This window comes from Dasypus novemcinctus, chromosome 6 (assembly GCF_030445035.2).
Source record: "Dasypus novemcinctus isolate mDasNov1 chromosome 6, mDasNov1.1.hap2, whole genome shotgun sequence".
NCBI lineage: Eukaryota > Metazoa > Chordata > Mammalia > Cingulata > Dasypodidae > Dasypus > Dasypus novemcinctus.
Genome location: NC_080678.1, coordinates 49,828,877 through 49,843,831, shown reverse-complemented (window position 1 = coordinate 49,843,831; position 14,955 = coordinate 49,828,877). Strand labels below are relative to the sequence as shown.

General features: G+C 44.4%; 1 protein-coding gene across 3 annotated transcripts in view; it reads left to right on the top strand.

Moving 5' to 3' along the window:
- MYOF (myoferlin) overlaps positions 1-14,955 on the top strand; it is a 157,232-nt gene that overhangs the window by 27,608 nt on the left and 114,669 nt on the right. The gene's annotated exons all lie outside the window — the stretch shown is intronic.

Genomic DNA, 14,955 nt, shown 5'->3' with positions numbered 1-14,955 from the left:
TGCTTCTGATTATGTGTGGCCCATACACTTCTTCAAGTTCTACTTCCAGCCCCACTTTCATTTTAACCTCTCACTGGCCTTTCAAACATGACAGACTTAAACCAGGCTCCTTGACTTACTGCTTCTGTGGATTTCAAATGGGGAAGGATCATGGTGGTGTCTATGGTGACACTGAGGGTTGTCCCCTGGGGAAAGCTAGGGGGCTGCCTGAGCAGGTCCCCACGGCGCAGAATGATTTCAAGAATTTCATCCATGCTTGAGTCTGGACTTTGACCTCATAGACTCAGAACCCAATTTAGAATCCCAATTCCAACTAACCAAGTTCACAAGGGACCAATGCTTAACATCAGAATACTTACTTGTTATTTTCCACTGGAAATTAGTTGCTTGGTAGGAGGGTATTCCTATCTTCTGATCAATGAATTCTCCTTTAAGTCATCCATGTGGGAAATCAAATTACTCTGTAAACTTAATTATAAAATGCCATTGATCATATGATACACAATTGAATTAATAACAGGTTTGGGGTGAGGAAGAAGCATGATGTTAAATGCCCTCATCAATTGTAAGAAGCACCCTGTTTTTAGTAATGTTAATACATTTTTAAATGTACGTCTTAAAATTTGATATAATCAGAAGGCTCTCATTGAGAGCAATAAATTAGAATGAGTTATTGAGGTAGGGTGACCCAGTGTCCTGATTTGCCTGGGACAGTTCTGGTTTATTGTCCCAGCCTGATTATTAACAATGTCCCTTTGACTGTCACCGTTGTCTTGGTTTGGACAGTGAGTTAGATTGTCACCCTAGTCATTGACGTCTTCTGCTTAATGCTGTCACACTAAGAGCCTGGACTGTGCTTTGATAGGTGCTGATTATGTTTGCCATTGATCAGGTCCTTAGTTCTCTGCTTCTGTTGCTGACCAATGCTCCTTGTGACTGAAGTGCTTTTATCTTAAGCTATATGAATACATTCTGGCAGGTGCTGGTCCCATTCTCTTGGACAGGAAGACATTCTAGCTGAGTAAGGTTACATTGCTTATCTCTCCTTTGAACCGCTATGACTCTCTACCTCCACCCTAACTCCCCTGACAGCCTTATTTCCCAATTTCAATGGGCTAGAGAAGGGAGTGGTGGAGCTTTACTGTGTTCTCTCATATGTTACTAACAATAGTCCCTTCTCTTATTTGCTTTCCTTTTTCTGAAAATGGCACCGATGTTTATATTCTAGGCCAGTGCTCTCAAATAGAGATTTAATACCTCATATATAACTTAAAAATTTTTGGAACCCCATTAGAAAAAAATGTGAAAAAAAAACAGGTAATAAATTTTAATAATATATGTTATTTAACCCAGTGTATCCAAAATATTATCGTTTTAACTTGTAACCAATATTATTAAAATTATCAAGATATTTTACATTAATTTTTTTTCTTTACTAAGTCTTTGAAATCCAGTGTGTATTTTACATTTATAGCAAATCATCTCAATTCAGACTAGCCACATTTCAGGTCCTCTCTGGTCACATGTAGCTCGTGGCTACCATATTGAACAGCACAGTCCTAGACCATGAGGCTCAAAACCTTACTGGATCCTCTCTCCTTTTCATCCTATCCATTCATTCACTAAATCTATTTTCTCTCTCTTTCTACTGGCTTCTTACCATTTCCCATAGACTTTGGGCCTGATCTATTTTTAACAAATCCTGAACTGGTCCCCCAAGAATATAACACTGGCTGTATGCAATGCACTTTATACCTTGCAGCCTGTTACCTATGGGATAACACTGAACCCCATTAGACTAGAATACCAGGCTCTTCAAAAGCACCGGGCTGCCTTGCTAGAGTTCCACCATGTTCTTCTTCAGCAATCCAAGTTAGAATTGATTAAAAAACAAAAAAATTCCCCTGCCCAGCTGCCATTTCAGAGGTTCTGGTTCAGTTAATCAGGGACAAGGCTGGACCTCAGACTTTTTAAAGCCACCTGGTGATGGACTGTGCAACCAGGGTCTAGAACCATGGGTGGTCCCTGTTCTCCCAGAGCTCCTTGTCATCTCCCAGTGGTGTGGGTTCTGGCTTTTGCCCCTCCTGGATCCTTCTGCCCTCATTTTTGCTTCTTAAAATCCTTTCCCTAGTATCTCAGATGCCATTTTCTGCAGCCCTCCCTCGATCTCACTGAGCCTGAAACCCTTTCCTCCTCCTCCCACCTCCTGTTGCAGTCATCCTCTAAGGAATCTGGTGGAGCCTCGTGGCATCTCTTTCATATTGTCCAGAGCTTAAATCCCTCTCCCAACCCTTAGTCACGTTGAAGTAGGTGTTTGGGATATTTGGCTTGGATTTGTTCACCAGCATCTTCTCTTGCTGTTGTCACCCTTCAGCTGTGTCCCCCTCCCCGCCGCGAGAAACATGTGCAGAGAATCAGGCGAGGGAAAGAGGGCCTTGTCACTACATGGGGGCTTGGCCCCGAGGCCCTCTGTGAAATTATGGCCCTGATGCAGTGGGCTAACCCACACAGATCTTGGAAAAATCCTTTTGTTTAGAGGAGGCAGGACTGTGCCCCCACTCATCTCTGGCCCTTCCCCAGGGTGACCTTGTCCCATTAGCCAGTTCTGCAACACTCCACAAGGAGGGAGTCCAGGAGGACTGATCCCAAATTTGAGGGAATCCAACGAGACCATACGGGGGAAAGACGTCGCTCTGAAACTACCGCCTGCATCACTGTAAAGCCAAATTTTGTCTCTGGCATTGGCATCTTTATATCAGAGTTCCTAATATGGAAAGAGGCAGCCACAGTTTTAGATGCTGAGAGGTAAGGACCCATCCTTACTGTTTTCCGCAGTGTTGAGAAAGAGCCCAGGGCAGACACAGTAGCTGCAAAAAAATACCCTTTGTGTTCCCTTGCTCCGAAGGCATGTCATTGTCTTCATGTTAAAATTAAACACCCATATTTTAATTTTGAAATTAAGACGGATCTTCTAACCCACATGTACTTTTCACGTGTCATGTTTCTTTTTTGTTTTCTCAGAAAAACTGCAATTAGGTTGTTTCGCCTTTTAAAACAAAAGAAGTTCACTCTTTGGTTTGATTGGATTTGGATAGGAAGGAACCTTGAAGGGCATAGAACAGAAAAGCAATGAATTATGTCCAGAGAGGCCTGAGGGACTGACAGGGGTAGGGGTAGTCGATGTGCCTCGAGGGGACACTGAAGGTGGCAGTGGCGGGAAGATGGAGACAGAGGCTGGGCCGGGGAGAGGGACGCCTGGGCCTCCTTGCCCGGCTCCCAGCACTGACTGTAAGAGAACAGCTCAGCTTAGGGCTCCTCCCAAACCTGATGAAATGGGCAGGCCATGTCTACACAGTGTACAAATAACCAGAGAATTCACTGCAGGGGCTTTAAACCAGTTTGTTGATTGTCATGTTTGCACAATTTGTGTTTGATTAAGAACAACTTTTGTTGTTTAGTGAAAACAGTTTCCGGTTTATATTAGGTGTCCAATAAATTCTGAGTAATGCAAAGGGTGCCCTGTGGGTTTGAAACTACACATTCTGCATATCTCTTATGTGAAACACAATCCTCTACAGCACACTTAGTTTCTAAGGAGGGTTTAGCAGAGACCCAGGTCTGTCAGAGGAGCCATGGTGACAAAAGCCTCAGGGCTCTCATCTCTGTTTTTAAAAAAGTCCTTCCTTTCCTAGAGGTTATGTGTTTGCTGGAAAAATAAAGAAATACATGGAGAAAAATATATAATGGGTCAGCAGGAGGAAGCTGTTATAGCCCATGAAGAAAAATAAAGCTTAGTAAAAGGGTAGAAAATGATTGAGGGTTGGAAAGGGATCCAGTTGTGTATGAGGTGGTGATAAGATGACAGTTGAGCCAGAGACCTGAAGGAGTGAGCCATGCAGCTGTGTGGCAGAAAGACTATTCCAGGTAGAGTGGCAGCAGCAAGTGCAAAGGTTCTGAGGCAGAAGTAGCTTGGGGTGGTCCAGAAACATCAAGGAGGCTAGTCAGGTTGGAGCCCAGCGAATACGGGGGTGGGGGTGGGGAGGGGTGGGGCTAGGGGAGGACATTGGTGAAGTCACAACATGCACGGCTTCGTGGGCCATGGTGTGGCCTTTGGATTTCTGTCTCAGTGGAATGGGTATTCTTTCCAGGTTTTGAGTGTGGTCTGACCTAATTTTAAAAGGGGTCACTCTGGCTTTTTGTAGGAAGACTGGATATAGGGGCCAGTTAGGAAGCAGAGAAAACAGTATTAGGAGACTATTATATATTTATTTCACACATACTGAAAATGCAGCAGGACCCTTGGATCAGAGCAGCGATCGGGAGAGGACGAATCCCCACCCTCGGGCTCGCCAGGCGTTTAGTACACATTTCTGGAGGTAGAGTTGATTGGCAATCTTTCTGAACCTGGACATTTTACTTTCTAATTTCAAACATAGAAAATGCAATGGGTCCTGTTAGAAAAGTTTCTTCCTAAAGTTTGGGGCTCCACGCATCTCGCCGAGATAGGTGCCACTTGGTGTTACAGCATCTGATGAGCTGGGCTGCAGAATTTTTAGGCAAACAGAATAGGTAAATTCTGAGTAAAACATTAAGCTGGCCTTCATTACCCTTTCGATCTTTCCCTCCCCTCCTTCTGCTCTCCCTCTCCCTGTTTCCCCCAGGCACCCAGTGTCCTTAGGCTTAAGGCTCCTGCAGGGAAACCTGCACCATGCACCTGGCACCATCTGCCATTTCTTTTCCCCAACAAATCTTACCTGTCCTGCATCTCAGTGCCTCGAGGGCCTGCTGATTTAGTTTCTGAGAAACTGAAGGTCTAATGGGTGCTAATAGTTTACTCTGTTAATTTCCCAGAAGCATTTGCTTTTGGACTGTGGCCAGCAGGGATGAATCTAATGGGAATTTTAGGCCCCTGGCAAGGCCATTGGGGAAGGTTTTTTTTTTCAAAGATTTATTTTTTATTTATTTCTCTCTCCCCCCTCCCCCCCCACGTTGTCTGCTCTCTGAGTCCATTCTCTGTGTGTTCTGTGTCCGCTCTCATTCTTGTCAGCAACACTGGGAATCTGTGTCTCTTTTTTGTTGTTGTTGCGTCATCTTGCTGCATTAGCTCTCCGTGTTTGCAGCGCCACTCCTGGGCAGGCTGTGCTTTTCTCGCGTGGGGCGGCTCTCCTTGCAGGGCACACTCTTTGCATGTGGGGCTTTCCTACACGAGGGACACCCCTGCATGGCACAGCATTCCTTGTGCACATCAGCACTGCATGTGGCCCAGCTCACCACATGGGTCAGGAGGCCCTGGGATTGAACCCTGGACCCTCCATATGGTAGGTGGACACTCTATCAGTTGAGCCAAATCCGCTTCCTTGGAGGAGGTATTTTTCATTGAGAGATTAGTTCTCTGTCCTGCAGATTTCACTGCATGGTTGTCGGCTCTCTCTCTTCGTGAGTGTCCTCCGTAATGAAGTGCATGATGATGATGCCCATCTGGGACTCACAGCCTTTGACCTAATAATTCCATCAACTCAACAAGACATAGACCTTGGTCAAATTGACTGGACATTTTGGGGGAAAAAAAATTTAAACCCATCATGGGAAAAAATTGTCTGAAATAGGTGTGCATTTGGGCCCCGATTTTCTTCTTGTTTTTTTCCTACTAAAGCTGTGACTGACCTTCGCGGATCTGCTTACTGCTCCATGGGAGGTGTACCGCACCTGGAAGTGCAAGACAGGGGCAGAGGATTTTTCTACCACTTTAGGGACTGTCTTGCCTGTGGGCTTTCCTGCTGCCATGGAGACTGGGTGCCCTCGCGCCGCATCTGCCTCTCCAGGACCACGCAGGCAGGGCCAGGCTGCCTGGCTCCTCGCGTGCCCGGGCCGGCATGCCCGGCAGCCTGGACGGGGACAGTCTGAGCTCGCGAGCCAGCAGCAGCCTCCCGCCAGTACCAGGAGCGGGGTCGAGCGGGTCAGTGCTGAGTCTGTCCTTCTTCACTTTATAGTCTTGCAGCCAGCCACCCAGATGACCTGAGAGTGAGAAAGAGGCCCAGGAGCCTCCTGGTCACATGATGAACATGAAATGATGTTTTATGCTTAAACGCCAGAGTGGAAGGATCTTCCCAGGCACTAAAGAATAAGAGGCCTTTGGAGGACAGGCAAAGGCTACCCCTTGGAGGATGTACTGTATGCCCCAGCCTTTGTTGAGCTCTTTCATTATCTCACTTAATCCTCCCAGCAGTCCCATAAAGTAAGGCCTGTTTTCCCTCAGAGAAGTTTTGCAACTTGCTCAAGGTCACACAGCTGATAAGTGTTAAGAGTCTGCTCTTCTATCCAGTCCCCTGCTCTTGACGTCTATATTATACCGAAAACTTCTGACCAACTGTAAAATGTAAAAAGGTGGAATTGCCAATGATTTTTTGGCAAGAATGGATGTGGTTTTCCTTTTTCCTTTTGAAAAAGAAAATAAGAACACTCATTTTCAGAGTATTAGCACCTCCCATAAGCTCCACCCTAGGTAAAATTTTTAAGCAGGCATTTTTTATACGATAGAAGAGTAAGTCACTTACGCTCCTGTTCTACAATGGACAGGATAGGTTTGGAGATTATATCTCATCTCATTTGATCCTCACAATGACCTTGAGAAGTGGAGGTTAGGCTTAAGGTTCAGAGTGGTTGAAGCTGGGAGCCTGATTCGTTGGCCACCTCGCCCTGCTGTCACTCCACTTCAGTTCCTGAAGAAGAACTACTTTTCAGGAGCTAAATATCAAGGAACAAAAAATGTTTTCAGGTTTTCAGGTTAGTGTGTGTGTGTGTCAGAGAGAAAAAGAGGTACCAAGTAGAGCTTTTCCATTGCTGCTCCCTCGCATGGAATGTTCTTTGCCTCAGACTGTAAGGTTATAAAGCTTTGTCACTTGGCATGGCAGTTTGATATTATTTATGAACCTCCCCCCCCAAAGAGAATATTTGTAATATTTGTAAATATTTGTACACTAGTCTGTTCCTCTGGGTATGATACACTTTGACTGCATTACATTCAAAGGTTTTAAGTTTACTTGATAAAATCAACTTTTTTTGATTTGAAAATATCAGTAAGGCGTAACTCAGGTTAAATTCCCACCCCCTTGGTGGGCCTATGTAAACAGACACTCATTCAAGAAGACACAGAAGAGGCGAGAACTTGGTCATTTTAGTCCTGCCAAGTGACAGAAAGGGGCCTCAAACAGCTAAAACCCGGGGAAGAGAGATGAGCCATTTGCCTGATAGTTTGCAGCTGAGAAGGCCCGAGAGACCAGGCAGAGGTCGCCCGCCATCTTGCTTCAACACATGGCAACTGACTTTGTTGAGAAAGTGACCTTGAGTTGGACTCTTTAGGGCCTTGTAACTGTAATCTTTTATTCCCCCCAAAATACCCTTTAAAAAAACCAACAGATTTCTCATACTTTTCATTGGCACTCTTATCGCTGGCAAATACAGAATTTGGTATCAGGAGTGGGATAGTGCTTTGCAATTACCAAAAGTGCTGGAATGGTTTTATAAATGGGTAAGGGGTATTTTTGGGAGGAACTGTGAGATGCTTGATAGAAAAGGCCTAGATTGCTTTGAAAAAACTGTTGGTAAGAATATGGGTGCTAAAGAAACTTTTGATGAGGCTTTAGAAGGAAATGATGAAAACGAAACTGTATTGGAAACTAGAAGAAAGGTGATCTGTGTTTTGAAGTTGCAGAGAACTTAGCAAGATTGACTCCTGATGTTATATGGAAGGAAGAATTTGAAAATTACAAGCTTGGATGCTTAGCCAAGGAGAGTTCTAAACTAAATGTGGAAAATGCAGCCTGGCTTCTCCTTTCAGCTTATCGCAAAATGTTAGAAGAAAGAGATAAAGCTGATAACTGAATTGTTGGGCACAAAGAAAACAGAAACTAATTCCAGAAATTCCATGTCTCTGAAAATCAAGCTTCCAGATGATAGTGCCCATTTAAGGAATAAACTAAACTTAAAACTTGTAAGTCAGGATTGAAAATGCCATTATCCAGGAAAGGCTTGTGGAAAGTGTTACTGTCTGGTGACTTGAACCCTTACTTCCTGCATACTAAACTAACAAGCTTTTTGTGAGATCTGTATGAACAAAACCATCGTCAGCCTAGACTAAAAGAGACATGGAGAGGAGAGATGGAAGGGAAAATGGCTTTCATAGGAAAACCATGGAGGCTGGGGTCTGGGATTAAGACATCTCCCTGCTGAGAGAGGAACCCCGTACACATGTATGGAGAGAGTGAGTTTGCCCTGGCATTTGAGGAGAGTGGATGTTCCAGCCTGCTGTTCAGGGAGAGTTTTGCTGCCCCAGGCTACAGAAAGGGTAGAGCACATTCCCCAAGGGTTGGGGAGTGAGGTTGCCACCCCATTGCTCTGAGAGGGGTGGATTAGGGAAGACCACCTCACTGTTATGAGGAATTGGTCCTGTTTACCAGAGATTAGGGATAATGTTGCTACCACATGACTGTACTAAGAGGGTTGAGACTCTACCCCAGAGATCACCCCAATGTTCTCAGAGGGTGAGGTCTGGAGCTCATTCGCCTCCCAGATGCTTGATGAGGGTGGATCCAAGAATACGGCTGTTAGGCAGGCCTGCGGAAAGGATGGGGCCCCATGAGGCCTGGAGGAGAAGAAACCATCATCTTAAGAATGACCTTCAGGCTTTGAAATCTAATGATGTATGCCCCACATGTTTTCAGAACTGGAAGGGACCCATGACTCATGTTTCCCTCCCAGTTCTCCTCATGGTAATGCAAATGTTTGTCCTATGCCTGTCCCTTTATATATTGGTAGCAGATAAGTTGTTTTATAAGTTTCACAGGTCTACAGCACAGAGGGGGCTTTGCCCCAAGACAAACTGTATTTCTATAAACTGATTGTGATGTGCTTTTGTTCTTAACATTGCTACTAAAATAAGATTTTTTGGAATATTGTAATGTCTTCTTGGGATTCAGAGGGTGGAGTATGGCAGTTTGATATTATCTATGAAGGCCTGAGAGAACAGGCAGAGATTGCCCGCCATCTTGCTTCAACACATGGCAACAGACTTTGGTGAGAAAGCAACCTTGAGGTGGACTCTTTAGCACCTTGTAACTATAATCTTTTACCCCAAATAAATACCCTTTATAAAAGTCAACATATTTCTGGTACTTTGCATCAGCACCCCCTTGGTTGACTAATACACTTGGCTTCAGCATCTCTGACCACCAAATATGCAGCAGCCCCTTCCAGTCTCTCTCCATCTCGTGGCCCTGTTTTACTCCTTTGTAGTGCTCTTATTAGGGAGCTCTTATGGGCATGGGATGGCAGAGGGAGTTCATCTAGGCATGTAGGCATTTGGGTTGGACTTTAGGCAAGTACTTGAGGATAAGTGGTGGTCCACATGTCTGCTTTATCTTGCCCAGCATGCACCACCATCTGAAACATCCTTATCTATTTGTTTATCCACTTGGCTTACCCCTACTAGACAATCTTGTTCGGCATCATAACACCAGCACTTAGAACAGTGCCTGGCACATAGTAGGCTCTTAACAAATGTTTCTTGAGTAAATAAATTATCAAGTGAGTTATGATACAACTACATGAATGAGATTTAACATTTCCAAAGCACCTTGCAGCTGTCACATGGCCTACTGTTAATGGCCTACCTCAGCTTCTTACCCTGGGATTAAGCTGAAAATGGATCAGAATACAAGGGAAGGGAAGCGGACTTGGCCCAATGGCTAGGGCGTCCCCCTATCACATGGGAGGTCTGCGGTTCAAACCCGGACTTCCTTGACCCGTGTGGAGCTGGCCCATGCGCAGTGCTGATGCGCGCAAGGAATGCCCTGCCACGCAGGGCTGTCCCCCGCATAGGGGAGCCCCACGCGCAAGGAATGCGCCCCGTAAGGAGAGCCACCCAGAGCAAAAGAAAGTTCAGCCTGCCCAAGAATGGCGCTGCACACACGGAGGGCTGGCACAACAAGATGATGCAACGAAAAGAAACATAGATTCCCAGTGCCGCTGATAAGGATAGAAGCTGTCACAGAAGAACACACAGCGAATGGACACAGAGAGCAGACAACTTGGGGGGAGGGGGTGAGAGGGGAAAGAAAGAAATAAAGAATAGGTCTTAAAAAGAAAAAAGAATACAAGGGAAAAACTCTTGATCTTTTGCAGAGAGCTGTGGAACTTAAGATTGAGCTCACAGGGAGGCAGTGGATAGTTGGGGTTCTGGAGCCAGATAGATGCTGGTTAGAGTCCCAGCTCTTCTGATTACTAGTGGGTGGCCTTGGTCAAGTTACTTTACCTCTCCAGGCCTCAGAATTCTTGTTCTTAAAATGACCACAATTTGGGAGGTATGCTTATGGCTAAGATGAAGTAACACGGACAAGATTTACCTCCCACCTGGCACAAGAATAATTTTTAAAAAGATACAAAATATACATAACAATGGCTTTGGGATATTGGACATCAGCCTCATAAGACAGTGATCCCTGAGAAGGGGAAGACAAATGGGGTGAGCCCTTCAAGTGCCAAGCCTACTGCCTGAGAGAGTTTCCAAGTGCTATGCAGGGACAGGGACCCAGGGGGATCCCAACTGTCTCCCAGAGTTGAGGAGATGCAGGTATGAGTTTAGAGAAGCCGAGGTTGCTGGAGCACTGGAGAGGATAGAATTACACAGAGAGAGCGCCACAGAACTCCTGAATCTTTAGCTGAGTGCTGATCAGTACCAGAGGCAGGGGGAAGGGCCACCTGAAAGGAGCAGACAGAACAATCCTTGGAACAGTACTTGGTGGTGAGTAGTTCATGTTTCCGTCAGTCTGAGTGGAAAAACCTTGTAATTCATGGAGCACTGAGTAGAGTACTTAAAAGAATTTTACCACAGTCATGTAGAGAAAAAACAACCAACAGAAACTGATCCAGAAATAACACAGGCGATAGTATTAAAACAATTATTATCACTACATTTCATAGGTTCAGGAAGGTAGAGGAAAGCTTGAGCATGTTAGGTAGAGACATGGAAAAAATAAAAAAGATCCAAATTGAACTTCTAGAGATGAAAATAACAATGTCTGAGATAAAATGACCATCATTAGCTCTCAGAGTGTGCACTTCTAGTGTTCTTTTTCCCCTCCATATGTGTGTACTTCCACATTAAAAAACTATCGTCACAGGCACCCACACATAAACACAGAGCAGTGTTAGAAATATCATCTGAATATAAGTCACTGTTTGAGATGTCTATTTTGCTGTATTATGAATAAGAAGGAGAAAACAATGGCCTAAAAATATACTTAGAAGGAAACTTTTAGAAATTCTTACATAAGAGGAAGCATGGGCAAGTGGTCAGCTGTGGTTATGAGCATGAGATTAATTTAAATTTTAGCTGTGCTACTTAATCCTTGGATGACTCTTGGTAAGCTTCCTAATTTTCGCAATGGGGACTATAACACTTCCTCAATCAATGGTAGTCATAGGGTAAATTTAGTGTAATTAAGGAAAAACCACTTCCATTTCCCCATAAACAGCATATTAGCTAATGTTTAGTGTATGTTTACCATGTGCCAGGCATTGTGCTACAAATATTCCATACAAAAGCTCATTTAATCCTTATAACAACTCAATGAGACAGTCTTATCCCCAATTTACACATGAGAAAAATGAGGCTCAGAGAGGTTAACCAAACTGCTTAAGGTTACCCAGCTACTTATATGGATTTAACTTAGATATGCTAAAATCCTCTTAAACCTTCTAAGGTTTATTCTCTCTGTGTGTGTGCATGTATGTGTATGTATATGTTTGTGTTGAGGGCCAGGGAGTGAAAGTAAGAGGTCAACATTAAAATATATATATATATATATAGGTAGATCTGGGGGGATGATAGAATTAGAAAAAGAAAAAGGACTAGCTTAGAAGAGTTAGACACTAACTCTTTGGGCAAAGGATTTTTTTTTCAGTTGGAGAAAGCAAGAAGTCTGTGGTTGCGAATGAAATTAATTTGGGGACAAATTATGGTATTGCTTATAGGACATTTTTATTTCCTGGTATGCTAAAGAGCTTACCTTTAAGCTTTTAATGCCTTTTCCCCTCCTGGCTATGAGACTCACAATTTTTATACTTCCACATGTAAATATGACAGTGGAATTTGTTTCGTGGCCCTCAGGAACTCTCCTCCTTCTCCCATGTGTGGTCGGGGAAGGGGATGCACAGCCTCCAGATTCTAACTGGAGAAGCTTTTCAGGTTGTGTGAAGACCTAGACCGGAAGCAGAAGCTAGTGTAGAGCAGAATTCTCAGTTCAATATGTCCAGCAGAGCAGCAAAACTGTGAAAAGATCAAAACAGGCTTGGTCTGGCTGTCCCTAGATGCTGAATGGAGAGGCTGAACCCTGCTGTCTGAGAAGGCCAGTTAAAGAGCCCACGGTCCTGCTGGGAGAAAGCCTCCCAGAGAGAAGGAAAGAGAAAGGCATTTCATGATATTAAGAGCAGTAATTACCTTCTAATTGCTTTCAGGAGGATGGTCTCTTAGGAGAGGAAGCTTATAACCCATAAGTAATTTCCGAGGTCACTGGGCTATCTTCAATGATATATTAATTAATTCAACAAATTACTAATACCTGCTATGGGCCAGGACTGCTCTGAGCTCTAGGGGTACTCCATGCCTTTCCTGAGTGGAGGGGACAGCTAATGAATAGACATCTAGATTGTCAGATGGTGGTAAGTGCTACAAGGCAAAACAAAGCAGAGTAAGGGGAGAGAAAATGCCAGGGTGAGGGGTGTGTGTGCTTGTTTAGATAGGATTTTTGTATAAGAATTTATTTGGGGAGCTGTCTTATAATGAAACATCTTGTGAGAGCTGTGGCTTTAAAAACTTCACTCTAATTCCACTAAATTAGATTTTACGAGAATTTATGAGAATTCCACTGGCACTGAAGTTTACCTCTGATCTAACTCTGAACATAAACATTGTTTCCCAAACAGATGGGTGGTTTATGTAGGGTTGACATTGGAGAGGGAGCTATTTAATGTACTTAAGAGAAAGGGCTATTTTTAAGAACTTTGCACAGTGATTGTATAAAAATGCATGTGAATAGTTACAAAGGGTTCTTACATGTTCATTCATGCCTGCCTGCCAGACCCCAGTGAAGATAAACACACCTTCCAGTGATTCAGAGGGCATGGGTTCAGGCCAGCCTTACCTGCAAGTACTGGCTGGAGTCAATCCTTGTATGCTTATTTTTTGAGATTCCCTTTTCTAGGATAGAGCACTAGTTTCCCAGAGCTGCAGTAACACATTACTACAAACTGGGTGTCTTTTTTTTTTTTTTTTTAAGGTTCTGGGGATTGAACCAGGGACCTTGTATGTGGGAAGCCGGTACTAAACCAGTGAACCACATCAGCTTCCCTGAGTTGGTTTTTTCATTTGTTTTAGTTGGTTTTTTTTAGGAGGCACCAGAAAACCCAGGACCTCCCATGTGGGAGGCGGGAACTCAACTGCTTAAGCCACATCTGCTTCCAAACTGGGTGTCTTGAAATAATAGAAGTTTATTCTCTTTTGCAATTCTGAAGGCCAGAAGTTCAAAATCAGCAGGGACATACTCTCTCCAATGGCCGTAGGGAAGAATCCTTCCTTGCTCCTTCCAGCTTCTGGTGATTGTCCAGTCCTCGACCTCCCTTAGTTGTAGCAGCACAACCCTAGTCTCCACCTCTGTCTTCATGTGGCCTCCTTCCCTGTGTCTCCTCTGTCTCTGTGTCCAAATCTTCCTCGGCTTTCCCTTATACAGACACCAGTCGATGGGTTCAGGGCCCACCCTACTCCAGCATGAACTCATCTTCAGTTGGTTACATCTGTACAGACCCTATCTCCAAATAAGGTCACATTCACAGATACTGAGGGTTAGACTGAACATATCTTTTGGAGGGGAAGAATTTAGCCCACTACAAATAGTGTCTGTAATAATAAAAAGTGCCTCTCCAGCAGCTCCACATCATCTCTTTCCATCCTTATAACAGTACTATTAGGTAGGAGCCATCATTCGTTGCATTTTACAGATGGTGAAATTGAGGCTCAGAGAAGTTAAACAAGTCATGTTCTTAATTAGTATGCTATGCTGACGTTCTTATCGTAAAAACTCCAGGGACTTGATGAATGAATGAATGAATGAATGAATGAATGAATGAAATGACTACCTTGATTCTAAAGTTGCCGTCATTTATTCATGTCTAGGACATGCCAAGCATAAGGCTAGCTAACCTGCTCCTTGAAGCCACAGAGAAACTCTTTGGCCTCAAGGCCTCACTGTCCAGGAGAACTTTATCAGAAGCCTGGGCTTCCACTCCGCTCCTCCCCTTGTGAAAGAGATACCATTTGTGGCTGGGGGGCCTGGGGGGCCGGGGGGAGGGGTAGGAGTGAGGGGTTTGGAGGGAGGGAGGTTGTCATTGGCTATGAATTGTTCAGATCCTGCCACAAGCTCCGCGAGGTCAGTGATCCGAGAACCAGGCTATGGAGTTTGTTAGAAATATGGGTGCTCAGAGCCCACCCCAGGGGAAGCGTGTACACAGTTAGGTTTGGGAACCACTGATGCGGACCAGTGTTTCTCAGTTTTTAAAAACACATGTCCCCTCCAAATGAGGGTAAACAACTTCTAGGCTCACTGACAATCCTGTAGGAAGCAAGGATGGGGAGCCATGAGAAACAGTAGGTGGCCAGGTCTGCCAAGAAGAGTTGAATTGAGTTTTGCTTACTGCAGTTTGTTCTATTAAGTGAGTTTCTATACTTATTTCTCAAATTTAAACCTATATTATCATATTGAATGTGCTTTTCAAAAACTACCCATATCTGCACCTCCCAAATTCTGCTCTGCCAGCCGTTGCCGTCCCCAGCCTCCTCAGCCCCTTTCATTCCCCCCACCCAGGCCCTCCCTCCTACTGAGAATCGCTCTTCTAGACCATTGT